Below are 7417 nucleotides of genomic sequence, written 5' to 3'. Positions count from 1 at the left end.
TCTTTGTTTTCCTTTTTTGCAATAATTTTGTCATTTAAGTTTGAGAAAATGAACCTCTCTACCCCTTAAAAATTTAATAACCCATATTTTTTTCCATTAATACGAAATATCCCTCCGGTCCAAACATATTACATCTAATAATCCGAAATATCTATTTTATATATTTTTTATATAGTGATAGTCTATTTTGTATATATTTTGTATAGTGAAAGTCTATTTAGTATATTTTTTGTATAATGATAGTCTATTTTGTATAGTGACAGTCTATTGTATATAAATTGTATAGTGACAGTTTATTTTGTATAATTTTTATATAGTGACAGTCTATTTTGTATATAAATCATGTGGAGAATTTAATATCAAACTATAGCCCATCGGATAAACTAAGACAAAAGCAAATTGGTACTTCTTTTTTTTTTTTGTCTTTCCTAGATATTTTTGCCTTCCCAATAACACTCATTTTCTCTTTCGGCAAAGGGCCAAATATACTCATGTACTTTCGAAATTGGTCTAAGAATACCCCTCATTATATTATTGGACTATATATACCATTCTCGTCATACTTTGGAACAAATATACCCTTATTTTGGATGGAGTGCCACGTGTCAGCACCAGATGAAAACGGCCCATTTCATTTTTTTACCCTATCCGTTTTAAAAAATTCACCACCCGACCCGTTTTAAAATTCAGTTTTTTTAAAGCATATATTTTGTAAAAACTAGAATTTGTTTTTGTAAAAACTGGAAAAAAAAAAGAATTTGAAAAATATATATTTTTAAGTCTTTTCAGTTTTTTTAAAGTATTATTTTTGTAGAAACTGAAAAAAAAATATTTTTTTTAAAAATATTTTAAAAATTAAAAAATATATATTCTGTAAAAACTGAAGAAAAATAAATTGCAAAATATATATTTTTCAGTTTTTTAAAGTTTGTTTTTTGTAAAAATTGAAAAAAAAAAAGATTTTGCAAAATATTTTTATTTTTTTAAAACTAATGCATATGTAGTCCACTGCTTTAGGAGAGTCTTATTTTTTAGTTTTAAAAAAAAAATTAGTTTTTACAAAAATAATACTTTAAAAAAACTAAAAAGACTTAAAAATATATATTTTGCAAATTCTTTTTTTTTCCAGTTTTTACAGTATATATATTTTTCAGTTTTTAAAGCATTTTTAAAAAAAATATTCTTTTTCAGTTCTTACAAAAAAAAATACTTTAAAAAAACTGAAAAGACTTTAAAATATATATTTTACAAATTTCTTTTTTTTCCACGTTTTACAAAAACAAATTCCAAGTTTTACAAAATATATGCTTTAAAAAAACTGAATTTTAAAACGGGTCGGCTTTTGGGTTTTTTTAAAATGGATCGGTTAAAAAAATAAAATGGGTCGTTTTCATTTGGTACTGACACGTGGCACTCCATCCAAAATAAGGGTATATTTGTTCCAAAATATGTCGGGAAGGGTATATATAGCCCAATAATATAATGAGGGGTATTCTTAGACCATTTTTGAAAGTATAAGAGCATATTTGGCCCTTTGCCGTTTCTCTTTTCGACGTCTTTGCACTCAACATTTTACACTTTCTATGTATTTCACCTTTTTCAATTCTTTTTACTCTAACATTATTTTTCTCACCCTTTTATTTTTTTAAATAATACTTTTTATAATTTATCTCTTATCTTTTCCTAGCATAACACGTGGATTTACATAGCCACTTGTCTAGATTAAGACAATATTTATCCATCACCACTTCTCATCTAATCCTTTTCCCTTTTTTTAATGGTTATAGTTGTCCATTTTGCCATTATTTAATCTCTCCCCATTCTTTGTGTGAGTATATTTTGGGAATTTTGTCTAAGTGCCTAGAAAAAATTACCAAAATTTCAATTTAAGTCTTAAATAAGTTTTTCGGTTAATGCTACGTGAATAATTTTAGGAGTGAAAGTTGAATGAGTGGAATTTTCTGGTCAAGATCTACATGTTGTTGATGATGTATGTTGGTGGGCATATTAATTTTTGTGAGAATGTGAGATTCTATAGTCAAGTTGTGTATATTTTGTTTTCGTACACTACTACTACTTCTTCTTCTTCTTTGTGAGTGAAGATATTTTTAAGTGGGTATTAGTGGTGGGTTTGAGTTTAATAGTGGTGGGTTTGAGTTTAATAGTGGTGGTTGGACGGCATTTATATATGTAATTTTGTATAAATATTTTTAATACATAGTTATACAATGCATAAAAATTATATATACGATGATTATATTATAATTTTGTATAAAAGTTATATATGTATATTTTATTCTAGATTTGGTAGTGTATATACAGTATATAAAGTTATATATACACGATAATTATATCATGGTATATAGTATATAATGTGGTTGTATCCCGATTATATTTTTATATCATGGTGTATAGTGCGTTTGTATAATATATTAAAACTATATATATATATATATATATATATATATATATATATATATATATATATATATATATATATATTGTGTTTTTTTTTTTTCTTCTTCTTATTCTTACTTTTCTGTGTTTTCTTCTTTTTTCGTGGCATGTGCTTATGCAGTTTTATCCTCTCTTTTTCTATAGATTGTTTCAATAAAAATTTCATAAAAAATATATATCAAATAAAAGATAAGTTTTAAATTCAAGCGTCTTGATTTTATGGGAATATTTTTTTTTTCATCTTTAATCATCGATGATATTTGTGGTTCGCGTCCTTTGGTGATTCTGGAAAGTTTAAATTGTTTGGGATTATCATGTGGTTGTTCGTTAGAAAAAATATCGCTGGTGGATTTCTTTTTATTTTTTTTGCTACAAGGTGTTGGGTCAATGATATGGCTCACTATTTTCTATTTGAAGTGCTGAATTTTATGATTTCGGTTTATAGCCGTTATAATTAGTTTTGGGCTATAAGATGTATGGTATAATTTTATGGCTACCAATTGTTATAAGTTTTCAGCGGATGACTATATATGATTTTCTCTCTTTAAGTTTTAGTACGATAGTACTAAAGGTGACTACCGAACGGACCGGATTGGGTTGGTGGTAGAAAAAATCTGCCCATCCTGATATTCTAGCAGGCTGGTTAGTGGGTTGGTGTACCGGACCGTTAGTGAATTGAAATTTTTCGCATTCTATTGGGCCCGTTCATGTTTAGGATTCGAACCGTGCCTGGCTATTTCATTTTTTAATTTTCTGTTTATTTTGTTTTATATTTCAAGTTCAATGTAATTAATACTTGAGTTTTACAAACTTTTAGATCATAAATAAGTACTTTAAGACATAAATTTAAACTTTAAAAGTCTTAAATTTAAAATTTAAAAATTGAAATTAAATGTTAATAAGACCAATATGTAAGGATAAAGCCACAAAAGCTTTCATTGATAGTACTTCAAATTAAATTTGCAAGTTCTATTTTGAATATTTTTTAACTTGCAAATTAAAATTTTATAGCAATTATTAAAAATAAAAAAGTGTACATTACATGTTTTGCATCATTATTGTAAGTTCTTCCATGTCAACATAAGCTTCTTGATTTCCTGCGGTGCATGAATCGAAAAGCCATTATATCTTCATTTTATGGTCCTCCGGTTAATCTACCTATTCATGTACGTTCTTAATTTCGTCGTTCTGATCTTTCAAAGCATTGCTACCCAATGAGTGACGGGTATCTCCTAGTTGTTGTCTTGTTTGGCTTAATGTGATCCCTGATGCAACTATTGAAATTGATATTGTAATGACCCGGCTGGTCGTTTTGAGTATTAGCGCTCCGTTCAATGGCTTAAGGTCTCGAGCAGCTGTGTATTATATGTTATGACGTGCGTGCATAGTCGAGTTCAGACTTTGGATGATTCGGGAATTGATGTGGAAGAAGGGTTCGTGTTTTAGAAGCTTAAGCGGTAAGAGTTGACCGGAATTTAATTTTTGTATAAATGGCTCTAGAATGGGGTTTTGACGGTTCCAATAGTTTCGTATGGTGATTTTGGACTTAAGCGTACGTCCGGATTTGGACTTGGAGGTCCGTAGGGTAATTTGAAGCATTTCAAAAAAAAATTAGAAAGTTAAAGTTTTGAAAGGTTGAGAGGGTTGACTTTGGTGATATCGCAGTCGGAATATAATTCTGAGAGTTGGATTAGCTCCATTATGTCAATTGGGACTTGCATGCAAAATTTGACGTCATTCCGGATTGGTTTGACATGTTTCAGCACGAGTTTTGGAAGTTAGATGATTTGGAAATTTATAAGTTCAATTCGTGGTGCGATTCGTAGTCCGACGTTGTTTGATGTGATTTCAGGCCTCGAGTAGGTCTGTATTGTGTTGTAGGACTGGTTGGATCCCGAGGGGCTCGGGTGAGTTTCGGACGAGCTTCAGACTATTTCCTCATGTTTTGAAGAGCTGGTTCTGTCATCTGGTGTGCCTTCACCACATACCCATCAATTCCTCCACGTTCGCGAAGTATAATTTTGGAGGAAGGAATATTTGTTCTTCGCGTTCGCATGTACCTGTCCGTGATTGCGTATGTGTGCATCAGCCTTCTCTGCCTTCGCACCTCACTGCCCACGTTCACATAGCTCAGTTGTAACAGCTTGCGATTTCCTCTTCTCATTTGCGATCGCATGCGATCTCACGCGGTCGCGTAGTGCTGCCCTTGGCCTTAGATTTTTTCCCTCTTTGCGATCGCACTCATCTATACGCGATCGCGTAGTACATTTTGGGGTAGTGGCCATTTTCTTCTTCGTGATCACATTAGTTCTTCCGCGATCGCGATGTGCAAATACCTGGGCAGAATATAAAAGTGCTCTATTCCGAGGGAGCCATTTTTACCATTGTGGAGTTGTGGAGCTCGATTTTGAGCGATTCTCGTAGGCTTTTCAAGCATTTCATTGTGGTAAGTGTTCTTCACCCGAAATTTATTATATTCCATGATTCTACCTTTATTTTTATCATTAAATTAGTATTTTGAGTTGAGGAAAAATGGAGATTTTTGAGGAAAACTTTCAAAATGTAAAATGATGATTTGGGGAACGAATTGGTATCGGAATTTGATAATTTTAGTATGGTTGAACTCGTATCAGGGTTTTGTAAAATTTATCGGGTTTCGAGGTGTGGGCCCGGGGCTTGACTCTTGGGTTGATTTTTAGTTTTTGATAAATATTGAAGCTTTATTATCCAGAATAGTTTCTTATGAGTTTTATTTATGCTTTGAAGTTACTTTAGCTAGATTTGAGCCGTCCGACGGTTATTCATCGAGAAGTTCATTTTAGAGTAACGGTTTATCTTCTTTGAGGTAAGTATCTTGCCTAACTTTGTGGGCGAGAACTACCCCTTAGGATTTGAGTCTTTGGTGCTAATTGTGTCATGTGAAGTCCGTGTACGCGATGTGACGAGTATGTGATCGAGCTTATTTGTGGAAGGTTGACCTTTTAGGGCTATTAGGTCCTTATGTCCACTTGATATGAAGGTTAACGTGTCTTTATTGGAATTTATTTGATTCATGTTCCACCCCTATTGCCTATTTGACTCTTGTGTTCCTTAATGGAAGTTGTTGCCTCTTCGAGTGCCATGCTATCCTTGTCCTAACTGCTTATCCTTAATTGAATATATTATTATCTCTTCTGTAATTATCTATCCATATTTGAGGTTATGATTATCTTTTCCGTTGCCTTTCCTTAATTGAATTTGTTGTATCTCTTCGTAATTGCTTGACCCTAAATAAAGTTTAGTTATCCTTTATCGTAGCTGTCTTATCCCTATTTGGAATCATTTGTTACATATAATTTCTCCCTTGTTGAGTCGTTCTTATTGAGACTAGTATTCCCTATTGTGTTTATTCTTTGTGAGCTTGTTCTACCGCTTCTTTGTGATCCAAAACTCTTGAGTTGATTTACTTGTCGTATTCTCGTGTTGTTGTTGTTGTTGTTGTTGTTGTTGTTGTTACTGTTGTACTCAGTTTGTTGAGCCGAGGGCTATTGTGATGTTGTCATCTTGGCACGTGATATTGTTGGGAGGTTTTTGTCGGGTATTTGCACGAGGTTTCTGCCATGATATTGTTACTATTGATATTTGCACATGCGGTGTGACAAGGCGGGTTATATATGTGGGTTTGCTCATGTGGCGAGACAAGGTGAGAATATTATTATGCGCGTGCGATGAGACAAGTCAGGCATTTACTTTATTATTATGCATGTGGCGAGACAAGGTGGGCTATGTCGGGGATTGATTTGTGGTGAGTGTGATGGACTGGGGGCATTGTTATTATTGTTATTTGTGTAATGGCGTATCTACCCTGTATGTGATTTATACCGTGTACATTTCATAGTGATCATTTTTTATGTGTCATTCATTGTCTCTACTCTTACTCGTTGACTTGAGTTGTGTTAGAACACTTGCACAAGCATACACATACTTTATCACCCCTATCGATTTAAGAAGATGAACCCTGATACTACCGGTTATTTGTACGTACTATGTCTACTTGTCTTATATGTGAGAATTGTTCTATTGTCACGTGAGTTGTCCGTGCAGTTATTAGTTGAAATGAGGGCACAAGATGCCAAGGGACCAGGGTTCATGAATTGGGACCCGTGAATTGTGTGAGATTTGAGGTTTGGTACCTCGTGGGGATTATCAAATAAACCTTGTACGAAAGCGGTCATTCTTATCAAGTTGCTACTTGTCTCTCTTTTATTTGTTTTTCACTGGATTTAGACTGTGTCCAGCATTACTCTACTGAGTAGTTGAGGTCTTCATGTTTATCGTATCGTTGTCAGTGTTGTGAAGGTTTGAAACAGGGTTCTAACGGATATTTGGCTAATTACGGGCAGCTATGGTGATCAGAGATGTTGTTATGGGCATATGTGTGATGTATTACGTCGTAAGGTTGTACCTTGTGGGTGTAGGCATAATTTGTTACAGCCGGTGGAGGCTGATACCGGGCGTGGATGTAGGAATCAGGTCTTTTGGAGATGATCGGATGGTGAGGATTTCAGTTCTAAGGTTTATTGATATTGGTGGAAGGGGTAAATTTCAGTTGAGGTGGTGCCTTCGGGCATATGTGGATTGGGGTGACGTGAGGTCACCCGCGGGTGTATGTATGGTGAATGCACCCAGTGATTTGATGACTTCAGAATGATTCTTAGTATGTACGAGGACGAACGTTTGTTTAAGAGGGGGAGAATGTAACAACCCGACCGGTCGTTTTGAGTATTCGCACTCCGTTCAGTGGCTTAAGGTCTCGAGCAGCTCCGTATTATGTGTTATGACGTGCGTGCGTAGTCGAGTTCGGACTTCAGATGATTCGGGAATTGATGTGGAAGAATGGTTCGTACTTTATAAGCTTATGTGGTAAGAGTTGACCGAAATTTGACTTTTGTGTAAACAACTCCAGAATGGAATTTTGACG

The sequence above is a fragment of the Nicotiana tomentosiformis genome, chromosome 4, assembly GCF_000390325.3.
Source record: "Nicotiana tomentosiformis chromosome 4, ASM39032v3, whole genome shotgun sequence".
NCBI classification, from domain to species: Eukaryota; Viridiplantae; Streptophyta; class Magnoliopsida; order Solanales; family Solanaceae; genus Nicotiana; species Nicotiana tomentosiformis.
Note: the sequence above shows the minus strand (reverse complement) of the source record.